Source organism: Cynoglossus semilaevis, chromosome 14 (genome assembly GCF_000523025.1).
Source record: "Cynoglossus semilaevis isolate Cse_v1.0 chromosome 14, Cse_v1.0, whole genome shotgun sequence".
In the NCBI taxonomy this organism is placed as follows: Eukaryota; Metazoa; Chordata; class Actinopteri; order Pleuronectiformes; family Cynoglossidae; genus Cynoglossus; species Cynoglossus semilaevis.
In genome coordinates this window covers 20322540-20338095 of record NC_024320.1, presented here as the reverse complement: position 1 = coordinate 20338095, position 15556 = coordinate 20322540, and positions in this window count along the sequence as shown.

Sequence of the window (15556 nt, the reverse complement as noted above, 5' to 3'; positions counted from 1 at the left end):
TTTTAGACTAGGTGAAATGTTGATTTTGCTGCAAGGCTTCAGGAGTGCAGGTCTGGATGTGAGTGTGTGTGTGTGTATGAATACAAAGGAGAGAGTCAGCAGTCTAGCTGCTGCTGGTATCAGGGGAGAACAGTGATGACAGTGGTGTGCAGTGTCAACGTAATGCCATTAGATAAATTATTCTCGCCATCAGTCAGTCTGGCCCTGGACAGCAGATAGTACCGGCTCGACAGTCCCAATCTCACAGTGGTTTACTGGCATATCAATACACACAGCACATCAAAGACAACATGAGTTTTCAATGTCAGTTTCCAGTACCGTATTAACTGTTTTCATAAATGTTTCAATTTAGAAATTCATTGAAAAAGTCTTGTCCCTAAATTTAATTTTGTACAGACAAATACAGTACATTGTCTTGTACCTCTCTACGCAGAAGACGCCTTTGTTTACATTCTCCGGTCTCGTCCATTCACTGAATTGTGCTAAATTCACTTTTTTTTCCTTTGTGTTGTTTTTTGGGGGACATTTTTGCGCTTCATTTTGGCTCCCAGACGTAAGTCAGACTCTTCCGACATTTTGATGTCCTAGATCTGATGTGGGGCAAACTTTTTGACTCACGGGCCACAATTGGTCCTAAAATTTGACAGGGGGGCCGGGTCAGGAGCAGATAGATGGAGCGTTCGTGTGACTAAGATAAATGACGTAAAAGTCACGCATAAAGGCTAAAATGCTTTTAGCCTTCTCTACGCCATCTATAGGGAAAACATGGTCATTGCAGGGAAAAGGCAGAAGTATAATCACAATACAAAGCAAGTATATAATTTGGACAGGTTTGGCAGGCCACATCCGGCCCCCGAACCTTAGTTTGCCTACGCCTGTCCTAGATTATGATGTTACCACTGTGTTAGCGTAGGTGAGTGACAGGTACTTATACAGTACGTGAGTTCAGACTTGGATCAGTCCAAATTGACCACGCCCTGACCCGTCGACTGCCTTGATTGGCTCCAGACTCCAATGACTCAGAGAAAGGTTAAAACAGCAGAATTTGAATGAATAAAAGTTACCTCCACAGTTGGTGCTCCAGTCATTTACCAACAGAAAAAAAAACAAAAAAAAACTTCTTTGTTGTGCTCAAGTGACTGTTATATATAAAAAAACACACATTATTCCTGACCGTGCAATGTTCCATTTTTGAGGATAAGCTGAACATGATGTGACACCAACGTGCTCAAATAGCACACGCTGCACGTCCTCGTAGTGAGGTGTGTGAATTGGGACCAGTTAGAGAGATGCCCTGATTTACAGGCCCCAGAAATTGTAATGCAGTCCAAACAAGCTTCAGTGGCTTCAGCCTCCTTGGCGTCGCTGTTTAATCAGAGGACATTTTTTGACCTGCTGGAGATGTGTTGATGTTGAAATGACAGTGATGAATTACCTCCATGTGCTGTGACCTCAGGTGGTACATTCACAGCCGCATAATACAATCTTCCCTATAACTTATCCTTTTTTTTGGCAGGATGCAGTGGAGACAGGTGATTCTGGGTGACTTTCAGTCAACACTATTCTTCCAATGTGTGTATATATATATATATGTTTATTTAAGTTATGACACTGCGTTTTGCAATATAAAGATAAATTAAAAAGGTGATTTCAAAACAAGGCTGGCAACCAATAAAACACAATTGATGGGATTAATCGCAGTAAAGATGTGGATTCATCGCAAATAATCATCATGATTAATCATTAATTAATCATGATTAATTGAAAATGCAAATGATGGCATTCTCAATAAAAAAGGTAGGAGGTGACAAAAAAGGTAACCCAACGTTGTCAGCCATCTTGTCATAATATGACAAAAAAAAAAGATAACCCAACGTTGTCAGCCATCTTGTCAGTCACAGACTTTTTTACCTGCTCAGTGCGGCTGGTGTGACGAATCACAAACGAATGGCGTCGAGTCCAGATGGTATTTGCAGCTCGAGGGGCTTCAGTGAAAGAAAAACTTTTGTCTTGCTGTGCGTAAATAACAAAGTGAGTACCTACTCTGTATAAGAGCAACAACAAGTAGATGAATGGTGGCATTATGGGATATAAATTGCACGTCATTAAAAGTTTTAATGCGCTAAATTTCACAAATTAGGAAATGCGATTTACAGGTTCATTTTATATTTGGAGCTACGGATGTTATTCCCTGAGTCATAAAGAGTCAGTCAGACACCAACCAAGGCCACCGTGTGACTGATTTAAACACTAATGAGACAGACTTATTATAGCTAAGGCTAAAGGTCATTGTAGCTCAGATAGGGGTCAACAGCGGGTCATTTCTGGCTTTGATGTCAGCGTCGGCCCAGGCACCGCAGTGGACTTTCATTCTTTGAATGCGCAACATGAGGCGTCGCCCTACGAGGGCATTATAACAGCGTGGCGTCCTTGTGCGGTGTCGGTATACCTATTCACACGCACGCCGTCGAGGCTGCATTTGCATCAGCAAACGTTGGCGTCCGCGTGTAGTCTATTTGTCATGTCAGGGACGAATACGCGTGAGAGGAATGTTGGGATTGTGCTGTCGATGGTCTCTGCTAGCATCATGAAATATTCAGCTGAGTGCACATACACTGAAATTGTTTCATCAGCTGACTCATTTGAATATCTTGCCGCTGATTTGAAGCCACAGAAACGCTTCCTACACACAGTGCAATGCAGAAGGAGTGGAGTTACACAGACAATAACCATAATGCACTTCCTCTCTTTGGAGGGAACAGCTATTAACTGCACTTTGCTGTATCTTCTTCATGGATCCCAGAACATTTGCATAAAACTTAACCCCCCGACACAACAGCTGTTCACTGAATCTGAGACTGAAGTTTCCTCATTTGTCTGAAATATAAACTTTTAATATCTGCAATATTTTCCAAACACTAACGAGCAGAGATAATAGTCGCATAAAAGTTTAATTTATTATACTTCTGTTTTGGCAACGTTAATGTCTTTTAAATCATTGCACTATTCATGCAGCAACAGAAGTTTTGTTTTCTTGTTGCTTTCACGATCGTGACCCTGCCCAGATTGTCCACATTTTAAGAATCTACTCATGCGACAACGCTACGCCCAGTCTACACCGCTGCATATTTTCTCTTCGTAAATCCACGCCTGTGGTGACTACGTACACACACAGTATACACAAACACTGGATTTGGTCCCTGAGTGTTGAGACAAAAACAAACAAAACGGCACCGGTTTTGTAAAGACGGACGGAAAAATAATTGCTCTTTCGGCGCCACCTGCCACACTTATTCTCACTTTGTTGTTTTGAATGTTCAAATAATTTCTTTTTTTCATATTTAATGAGAAACTACACCTCAGAATATTTATATCCAGAAGTAAGTTTAAATCACTTTGACGCCGTCTTGGATAAGACGGCTTAGTGGAGTCAGCTGCTAAGATGCTAAAGCTAACAATGTGTAGTTTTTTAGTTTTTATTACTATTTATTTAATTTTGGTCTGTCATTGTGAGGATTATTTTCTATTAATCCTGATAATCCAAATGAAATTATTAATAATACGAGAAATTCTAACTCGCCAAACAAATGCATGCTAGGCGCTAAATGGTATCAAAAGCTCCTCCAGTGTAGTAAATAATAGTAAAATATGTATCAACTGTGTACTAGAGCAACGCTAAGTGAATGTACATCGGAATTATTACTAGGATGTATTAGGTCAAGTTCAATGATGGCTGAATATGTTTAAAAAAAAAGTTGTTTAATCCCAGTGTTGACGGACCAAAACAGCATTTGAAAAACTTGGAAACTTGGAACACAGACACAGAGATGCAGTCGGGTTTATGTTTTGCAGGAAAAATAACTTTTTTTTTTCGGCAGCTGTGTTTCCTGAAATACAAGCTGTACTGGGAGAGAAAAATGGTTTTGGAGAGAATGAAAGAACTGGTCTTTCATGGTTTGACATTTAGACTCAAATTAATGTCAAAGACTTATTCATGAGTCAGTAAACACAGGCAACACATTTCTGCTTCCTCTCATCTCCTCTGACAAATTCCTGTGATGGTGGCGCACAGGTGGTGAAGGGAAGTCCGACACTAAAATCTCATTTATAAAAGGCTGTGAGACACAACACCAAAAAAATATAGCTGCAGTTTATTTTGCTTTTTTTTTTTAAACAGATTAATCACAAGGTAGAGCAACAGCAAATGGATGAAGGCTGGGATTATAGTCATTATAACTATGAATTAAAACACACACCCTGGTACTTATACATCAAATTAAATAAATATTCTTTATTTTAAATGTTATCACTGTATGTTGTCCTTGTAATAAACATGTTTTGGTTTGATTTTTTTACAGTGTCTTTGTAATAAACATGTTTTGGTTTGATTTTTTACAGCATCAACCTTGAACCCAACCAACCAGAGCTGAAGTTTGACTTTGATTTGAGTAGAAGCTGAAAATTAATCAACCACTTAAACCACACCATCCGTCAAATAAGATTCTTTTACACACTTGAAACTGACCATTAAAATGTCAAAAAATTGAATTAATTTTTGACATTCAGCTGACTTTAACAGCTGCGTTTTGCTGATATGTACATAAACTTCAAACTACAGAAGGTTCCATTGACCCTGAATCATGATGTCACACACTGCCACAGCTGCAGCGTGTGGGCTTTACATGAAATGACTGAGCTGTGGTTGAATGTCTCATCTCCGTCATTGGTAATCAATAATGACAGACAGGGGACAACCAACCCCTGGACTAGGACCCAGTGGTTGGTTGACCATGGGTCATTGAATACTGTGTAGTACAGAAGGAATCATTTTCACTTACACTTTAAAAAAATATATATATACGTATATTAGTTTGCATGGTATTTTATTTGGAAAAACTTCCATCTGTGCCTCTTGTCATCATTTGACTCAGTTGCTGTTTTTTCCATGCATGGGTTAAATGATTAAAAAACCAAACATCACTGCAGCGATTCTTAAAAAGGTGGAAAATATGATATTATATATGGTGTGTATTCATTAAATAATATATTATATGCCCTTTATCCTGTTTTGTTGGGTGTGTAACCTCCTCCCTGAAATACTGCGTAAAACCTGGCGTGCAAATAGTATAGGGTGGGGGGGCTGATGTAGGACAAATGGTAGCCTGCAGCAGTTACCATTAAAAAAAACATGCTGATTCAACATCATTAAAATGCCAACATTAGGACTGGTCGAGATATTACTGAAAAAAAAAAAATCCCTCTGTGATTACAATTATACATTAGCATTAGCAAAATACATTTTATAAGGCAATTTTATATTTAAAGGTGAGTCTGGATTTCAAACATATATATACATATGCGTGGGCAAACATTTTAATTGGTGCAGATAGATGGCACATTTGTGTAAATGACGTAAAAGTCATGCATAAAGGGATTGGTGGGCCGGGTCAGGAGCAGATAGATGGCACATTTGTGTGAACTAAGATAAATGACATGTAAAAGTCATGCATAAAGGCTTTTGTCATTTTTTAAGTCATCTATTGGGGAAACATGGGTATCGCAGGGAATAGGCAGAAGTATAAATGGGTATCACAGGGAATAGGCAGAAGCACAATGATAATATTTAAATTATATAATTTGCAAAAACTTTGGCGGGCCGCATTTGGCCCCCGGGCCTTAGTTTGCCCATGCCTGGTCTAGAGTAAATGTAACACTGTTTTCCAAAATTGTCAAAACCGTTGTCAGTTAGCATTAATGTTTTCTATTGAAATAACCAATAACCAAAATGCATCACTTTTGTCCACAGTGACTTATCCACAAACCTTTTCCCTGTGACTGTACACCTCCAACAGCAGCACATTTCTGCCACTAATGGCAGTTTTGGAGCAGCATGTCTGCACAGATTCTGCTCTAAAGGCACCACAGCAGAAGCGTAGCAGCGTGCTCATTAACTGCTTCATTTACCATGCCCTTGTTTGTCTCTCTCGTCTGACATCAAGGGGGGAAAGCGACGCTCACACAGCGTCTAAGAAGAGTAATTAATACTGTTAATGTGGGACTGTCCTTGGCTGCTGTTTGGGTCCTGCACCACACGGGCGTCTCTTTAACCCTGTCCCTCACCGGGGGAGTGTGACGAAGAGTCGCGCAGCTTCAAACCTGACACGCTGGCATCCTGAAAATAGAACAAAGCTACTGTATGCCAGTGAAAGTGGGGGGGGGAAAGTGCAGTACCATATGCTCGTCCTCCGGCTGTGAAACGAGATGAACTAATTAAATCAAGTGCTAAGTTTTACATGACAGGGACAAAGCTTCACCCGCTGTGAGAAGTTTGAAAATCATATTGTTAGCTGTTCCTTTTTGGCACCAACCTCAGTACTTTCAGTACTTTTCATTTAACTTTTTTTCATTCACACATTTTCATTTATGTGTTTAAGGTTCAGGTTTTCTCCGTTGTCACTGCGATGGCATACAATTATCATTTTCGTGAGCACTCTGAGGTAGAAGTAGTTGAGCTGCGCTTGAGACATAGAAACTATATATAAAATATAAAAGTACTGTACGTATTATAGTAAAAGTATGTAAGAAAATGGGGTAAAAACATGTACATATACAGTATATACATATACCCACACATATATAAAAACATATATAAATGTACACACACACATATGTATATTTATATACATATATACACATACACCATATAACAGTGATTATATATATTGCATATATTACACAACTTAATTTCTTGGCGATATCCGATATGCCGATACTGTCCAAACACTTAATTTCTGATTCCGATATCAACCGACATCGCCCTGTTGATAATTATTATTTTACCTGTACAAACCACTGAGTTGCTGGCACCAGTAATCTGCATACTAAACTACATATCATACATAGTAGTACATATTAAACTAGATTAATAAATTAGCTGCAATGCTGCCATCTAGTGATTTTCACTTTCATATACAGCCGTTTATCCCCAAATCAAATATGAAACAGAGACATTGCGTTATTGGATTTTGAAAGATATTACATAATTGTGCTAATATTGGGCTGATAATATTGGTCGGCCCATATTATCGGACATCACTAGTAATTTACTAGTAGTATTTCTGAACATCTTCTATTCTTTGTTCTGTAACGGTAATATCTGTTGACATTTGAATGCGATTTAAAACATGAATCACAAAGTCATAATTTACCTGCATTTCGCACAGAAATCAACACTGGCAGGGGGAGTGACACATTTACATATCAAACATTCTCCCTTGCTAATCAATTCATTGTTTGTTTTTTTTTGTCTTCCACCTTTTTCTACAATCCCCCACATCTGCTCAGATTCAGGTCTCACTGCTTCTTTCCAAATTTTTTTTTTTTTTAACACCAATGTGTTTCTACAGAGCCAAACCCACCAAAACATTAAACGCATCGCAAATCGTAGAGGTATACTTTACTGTAATTGTCAAGACAAGGCACTGATGACCTAACAAAACCGTAGAGTCATTTCCACGGTCTTGGAAGTGTTGCTCTGCTCCAGGGCCAGGCTCCCGTCCTCCTGAGGAACGCTGAAGATTTAAAGTCAATGTTTGGAACAGTACAGCCTCAACAAAAAGGTATTAAAGGTCCCTATCCACTCCACACACCCCTATTGCCCTCACTTAACTGACCTGACCTCTCACTGCGGTGCACACAAGTACACACTGAACCTGAAAGACTCTCTGCCAGTTTTACTGCACCACAGAGACTTCGTTTGATTCGCCACAATAAAATCTTTTTTTTTGTGTTCAGTGCTTTGGGTTTTATGAGCTCATTAAACACCAAATGCAGGTTCACTTCATGCCAACCTGAGCCAGAGGTCCACTCAGACCTGGAAATGGGAGAACTGCAAACGTATGTTGATAATTACACTCTGACATGGCAATTCTACCATAATGGATCTGGAGCTCAAATTACTCCTGGCCAACTGGAGTGTCCAGTTTGGTCAGAGGTAATAATTCATCTGATAAAATAAATCAGAAGTTTAATTTGGCTTTGGTCAGCAACATCTTGACATCACTAAACCCAAAAATAACTTCTTGTTACTTGGAAAATCTCGGTCAGTTATCCATCAGGCTGTATAACAGGACACCACCACAGCCCTGGGCCTCATTGGGTAAACAGAGATGGAAGTAGACCTGTGTTTGGTACAGCAATTAGACCTTTTTTTTTTTGGCTCACTCAGTCCCTCGGTAGTAAACATGTCGTGGCTACTAGTGGTGAGGTTTGATCCATTTATCTTCTACCACCTAGAGTTGGGGTTGTGTCAGCGGTTATGAGGTGATGGTGGGAGACAGCCTGAATCGTTAGCTAGCTAGGCTAACAGGACACTTATAGAGACAAACAACCATTCACACTCATAATTTCACCGTAACATGCATGTCTGTGGACTGTGAGAGGAAACAGGCGTACCTCAGGGAACACCACGTGAGTACTGACAAAGTTCCTTAAGAAAGACCAGGGATCAAACCAGAGGACATGGTTGCTGTAAGGCTAGCGAGCAAATGCGGTGCAGAAAAAGCTCGCTGTAAGGCTATGTCAAAGCGAGCAAATGCGGTGCAGAAAAAGCTTTTGTTTACATTCGTCGGTTGTAATTTACTTTCTTTTGTTTGTGTTGTTTTTTTGACAACTTTTTTCCCTTTATTTGGCTCTAAGACGTAAGTCAGGCTTTTCTGATGTTTAATGTCCTACATAATTGTTGCCACTGCATTAGCATAGGTGAGTAACATAGGTATTTAAACACAGTATGAGATTTCAGGCTTCCGTTGGAGTTCTGTTCCTATGGTGCGACATAACTCGATATGGTTCGTAAACCGAACACCCACTGTAATCCTTGTTTATCGATGCTGTGGAAGGCTAGTTTTTCCTACTTGCACCAAGTAAAGTTTATACAGAACTCAGTGTGGTTCGTGTTCAGTTAAAGTTGAGGGTAGTTGCTGTTTACTACTGAACACGTACAATGAAACGACCACTGAACACGTCAAACCTGACAATGTTGTTATCGGTCGGCTTCAACTGTTGAACAGTTTCAGTCCGTCCTCAAACTCCACGGAAATTAACTTCCACGATTCTTGAGTTCCTCCCTCATCTTCTGTTTAGTCCGGGCAATCTTTATGACGTCTGATTTCTTGTTTGAGTAGAAAATGGGCTGCTGCTAAGTGGATTTGGCTTCACTGATGAAGTACAAAACAACTGTCGCTTTTCATCAGCTTCATAATTAACCACCAGCCGAGGCAGATAACACAACTTGCAGCTGTGAGATGGTGGGCGGAGTCAAACAAATGTGCAAATGTTTGAACAGGGTTATTAAGACATGACACATTTCATGAACCAAAGTGTGTGGTTATAATTTACAATGGTGCTAAAACAAGGACAGTCAAACGATTAATCGTTTTATTTAGATTAATCACAATCGTAATATATCGCTTTTGAATTTCTAACATACATTTATTGCAGTTGGAAAATGTATAATTTCCAATTAGATGGTTTAATTAGTCATTACTACATCAGACTCCAGGGATTGGTTACAAGCTAAACTATATATTTGTATAAAGTATGCTCCTCGTAGTCATTACGTTGTTTATGATTATGTTTACAAAAACATCTCCTCCGTCCTTTCTTTGGACGATGAATCTCATTTGTGCGGCAGCGTTTTATTTCCCTTCACTTCCTGACTGTATTTTCTGTGTGCAGCTTTTCGCCCCCACATGAATAATTCATCTGACTTTACTACATTTGATTGATTTTGTTTATCCACTAGATTAAATGTGTTTTTGTGTTATACATTTTTAATGTGTTTTTATGCTTCAATCTCACTCAGAGAAGGAGGTTTTATTCCCTTTCTGGGAATTTCTGACAGTGGTCTGCCAGCTCTGCTTTGGCTGGTGTCGGAGACAGAACGACTCTCCGTCACTGCAGAATCACAATCACCTGGGCGCTGCGCGTCCATTTGTCTTTTCAACGCTGGTCTCTGTCCAGGGCGTCTGCGTGATAGTGTCTGATTGAGGTCTCTACGTGACAAGTGAAATGTTGCACTGCTGACCGTTGGCCGTGCTGAGAGGTTTTGCTACGTCAGCAGACTTCACCCTCAGATAGTTGGATTCTGACATAATTAATTGGTTGATCTTGACCTTTTCAGTGCACTGCCCAGAGTAGTCTTGACACAACGAAGGAGGGCTGTTCAACAAGCTGCTGTGTTGTGTAATGACTTAGCATTAGATACATTTCACACCCTCTGTGTGCCATTTACGACATCCTCCACCTACAGCGTTTCTTGATTAAGCCTCCAGTTCTTGTTTCATCATTCCAACGTTTTAACGTTCCAACTGTTAAAACAAGATCTGAAAGGAACTAGTTGGCGAGTGAGACGGATGTTCAAGACGGCTTTGTTTATATTTGCCGGTTATACGCCATGCATTGGATTGTGCTACATTCACTTTCTTTTCACTGTGCACTCGATACCCGTTTTGTTGACATTCAGAGGGCGGTCAGTGTCAGTGATCTTGTGCGATTGCTAAACTGACACATCCACGTTGTCATAGAATACGGGAGGAGCTGAAGAGACGGGATCGGTAAAAGTAATGCCGATTGAAAGTTTGAGGCTTTTGTTTGAATACGCAGAGGGAAACCTGTAGTACCATATTTTCCAGACTATAAGTCGCTCTGGAGTATAAGTCGCACCAGCCAAAGGATTAAAAAAGATGCGACATGCAGGAGTAGCAGATAGATAGAGTGCCCTCTAGCGGTTGTCGGTGTGGCAGATAGATAGAGTGCCCTGTAGCGGTTGTCGGTGTGAAAATAAACATGCGAAATTATATACATTGATATATAAATCGCACCTGAGTATAAGTCGTAAACACAGCCAAAGGCTGAAAAAAAAGGTGTGACAATAATAACAATAATAAAAATAAAAGGACTACCACTGATATACTGTGTTCCCTTCAGTCTCCAGTACTGGTTGTTCTGGTTACAGTTCTTTTTAGGAAGCAGTGTGAAAACCTGTGTTATTATTTATAGAGTCCTTCCTCCAGATTTCTATTTCTCACGAACTTTCTTCAACCTACAGCTTGGTTTTGAGGAGCACATTTGAACCAGAGCTGATTAATCACAGCATATGAATTGATGGATTGATAGACAATATTCCAAAAATAACTTTTTCCTGTACATTGCTGAAACAGAAAGACCAATAACAGCAGGTAGATGTATGTGCTCGCAGCGGAAAGCGCGAATGAAGCGACGATCATCAGTTCAAGCATTTTGTTCAGCACATCTTATACAAGAAAGATTCTGGAATGGTCCTGACACAGCAGGATATCTGATGACATGTCCGAATATAGCACATACAGACATGGAGCACAGATAATGAGAACAGAGTAGGACATTAAGAGAAGAACAGATTGGAGTGACGACTCAACGTCTTCTGCGAGAAGTCGAAACGTGTTTTTTTTTTTCCCCCCAGTGTGTTACACAGCACTCTCTGATTGGCTTACAATGATTTTTTATCATCATATTAATCAATAGATATATCACTTGATAAAATGGCATTGGTAACATTACATTGCGCTAAGGGATAGTTTACACAACAACATGGTCGGAACGAAAAAAACTGAGCAGGCTACTTGATCAGAAGATCGCCCTCTGTCGGTCCTACAGGACGACACTGTCACAAAGCAAAGAGTAAAACAGTGACTTGGGATGCGACCATCTTACTGGGAGTTGATAGAACTGATGTCTGTGTTCTCTCCATTAGCAAAAGCTGCAACATTTATGATTGCAGAGTTCGACTTTATTGTCAGATCAGTTGAGGTAAAGAAAAAAAAAAAAAAAACTCTTTGACGCCCGAGTACTGAGGCGTTCATGTCAGGTGGTTCAAGATTCAGTCCCAAAAACACGAGCTACACTGAGTAAACACAGATATAAATCACACTTTCAGGGAGTTTTGAAAACACAGCACTGAACTAAACATAGGAGAATTCCCAAAAACCTACAGAAAAGAAAATACCAGCGAGCACAGAAGAAGAAGAAGAAGAAGAACAAGAAGAAGAAGAAGAATAACAACAACAACAAAAAATCACAGCAGCAAACATCAACACAGAGCAGAGACTGAGAGTGGTTTATATAGACCCAGGAGGGCGGGGCCACAGGTGGAGCCCATCAGGTAATCACATGATGAGAGGAGACCTCAGGAGAGCAGGTGTAGGTGGTGAGGCTGATTATGGAGAAGAGTGCATGGTAAATGGGAAAACTTGACATTTCTACTTTACAGAGTATTAAAGACAAACTGTAGAGATTTATTTTTAATTTAAAAAATGCAAGACATATTATAATGAAATAGTCAAAAATTAATTAATTATTAGAAAAATGTGTACGAATAATGTTGTAATACTACTAGTTCAAGTACAGAGAAAAAAGGCATGTTTACTAGAATATAAGTGCAAATATATAAGAATAAATTGGCAATATACGACATATATACAAAAAATGATGATAATCCTAACATAACACCTAACACATTTTAGCAAAAACAATCATATTTTTGGTGAATAACGACGTTATAGTACAATAAAAAAGTCTATACTTTTACATCAGTAAATTTACAATAATACAGTTCCTAGGTTTCAACCAGCCACTGGGGGGGGCGGGGGGGCGGGGGCCCGTTCAGTATCCTCCTAGTACTGTAGATACATTCGTGAAGGTTGTGTCAGCAAGAACGTATGTCTTAAATTTATCACCAAAACAACCAATCGCGTGGATCTTTTCCTGACAGGGTGAATCCTTCTTTTTACCCCCGTCCCCTCAGTTAAACCCTCTTCACCACAATCGTTCTTCCACCTCTGTTCGTGTTAACAGATCTGGGCTCACATTCACCGTGTGTTTTTCCAGCTTTCATCTCTGCTTTACTCTCCCGGGGATGCTGCACTGGTGCGTTCACAGTCTCATCGTTCATGCAAATACTGCATTAAATATTGATCACGATATCATCCACTTCAAGGCTTCCACCTCTGGACTTAACAAGCACAGAGTCAGGATTTCATCTAATGAGACACTTGAAGAGCTGAGAGTCGGCTCCACTGTTACTGATTTGATCAAGCCTCAGAAATCACATATGGTTAGAAACTGGCAAAGTTCAGGCTAGCTGTCAATCAACCACAGGGGGGGGTAATACTGGAGAAGCAGAGCGTCAGCCGTCCACATTCACACCTCTCAGGATGTGGATCTGCCCCCTCAAATGTGAATCCTTTATCTCCATACAGTATAACCCAAATGTATGTACCATCAATCATGGACTGGTTCGGCCATATATAACGGATGGATGGATTGACTACATATACAATACTTCATCAATTCATCCTTAGAAGGATTGTACTGGATACAGTATACATATATAAATACATATAAAAACATACATATATACACACATATATTCATATATGTTTATATATGTACGTATATAATAGTAATTATATATATACATTGTCTGCTCCTAACTGATTTCTACTCCAGTTTAGTTGAAAGTAGACGATGGAACGATGTGGACCAGCGAAACCTGTCCTGGTTTGGGTGTTGTCTGGTTCACTGCTGCTGCATTATTTAAATATAAATTTAAAAACAACATTAAAAATAAATAGACAGGCTCTATCTGCATATAATGAACTGCAAATATATATATTTATATATATATATATATATTTAGTTTGTAGTAAAGGTGATATGAATTATGTTGTGCCAAAGAGCTATATGCAACAAATATGTTCACTGTATAATATATACTTAAAATAATAAATAAATATATATTTAAGCTTTTCAACGTACTTTAGCCTGGTCATTTGAATAGTAGCTCCCAAGCCAAAAAAAGACCCCGTACTGAATATTTTCTTTGCAGTATAAACGTTTACCAGGAGTGAGGATTAAAGTACTGAGATTAGGAATATTCACAAAAACAAAATCTCACCATCAGTTCTAAGACAGTTTTGTTTCGGCGATGTCTGCCTCGAGGAAGCAGCCCCGGAAGCGTCTGTCTGGCGCCGTTATCTGACCTGCGATCGACAGCGAAGCCTCGCCCTGACTGCCGCACGCGTTAACGGCAGCTGTCACGTGTATGCAATTAGCAGGAGTTTGACGAATTTCTCCCGGACTCCTGTTTTGGTTCTCACAAACTTGCACGCGTTCAGTGCAGATGCCGTAAACACAGAACCATCTGTGACAGCTGTCAGGTCCACATGCATTGGGACAAACTGGGTCACGACGGGCTGCATATGTAAAGGCAGGTGGCAGGGTTTCTGGCCTTCTGTTTCCCTGTGTGCACGTACAGAGGGGGGCTGTTACACTTACACTATGGTGTCATTTAACATTTATTTTTCCATTTTAAATAGTACAATAAATATACTACAAACGAACATTGGCTTTGGTAGAGATACAGGTTCATCATTTTCCTCCACTTCACAATTCTGGACAAGACTTTGTTTTACTCGTTTTCAACTGTATCCTGATGATTAACGTGGACTGGAAATCAGGTCTACAAAAATTATAACAAGAGAAAAAAACTTTACAATTTCATGCATACAGATAGGTTTTAATGCTTCAAAAGACATACAAGAGTGGGTGGCCACAGTAAACTTGAATTTATTGACATAAAAACCAATATATCTTCTTCTATCCTCTTTTCCTTACACAGGTTTGACAAGACTGTGAAAACAAACAGACAGACAAATGAAAATCTACAAAATAAAACAAGAACAAAACAATGGCAGCATTACTGCTGGTTTGAAATTTACAAAATAAAAAAAATAAAAAATGTCTGTTTCCTACTCTGAGAGCAAAGTGATAAATTTGGGTGAGCGGCGTCACGGTGACGAAATCGAGGCAAAAGATCTAGAAGCATATTGGAAAGTTGAATCTTAACAGAAATGGTTCAAGTCACATATTTGAAGATACGTAGAATAAAAAAAAAAGGAAACAACACAGATCAATGAAGGAAGGGTCGTGAAGAGTCTGTGGTAGATACTAGTGGTCATAAGCGTAGAGAGTGCATAGTTTGAACAAAGAGCATAATTACAGAACAGGGCGACGATTGTAGAAGGAGGAGAGGATTTTTAAAGCTGTAGGAGCCAAGTCTTGGGTATGGCTAATGTGATTACCTGCATCTACAGTGGACGAGTCCAAGTGTTTTCAATGAGAAAAAAAAAAAAAGGAAGGACGTCAGGCTTTTAAAGCTGTAAATTGTATACGTGTTAATCTTTGGAGGCGTTTAAAGGCTTCGCACATCAGCCGTGACATTTGATGATAACTTATTGGACACTTTGGCCTAATCGCTACATTTCCACTTCACCAGTCTGACAGCAGAAGCATTAGTACATCATCAGACAGTGTTTGTGATTCCCCATTATTCTCTATTTCTGCTGCCCCAGAAGCAAACTACGATGGCAGGCTGCGATGACCTACGCACAAGAAGCCTGCACGGATGCATTCATGCTGGACATTTAAAATAATAATAATTAAAAAAAATGAAAGCAGC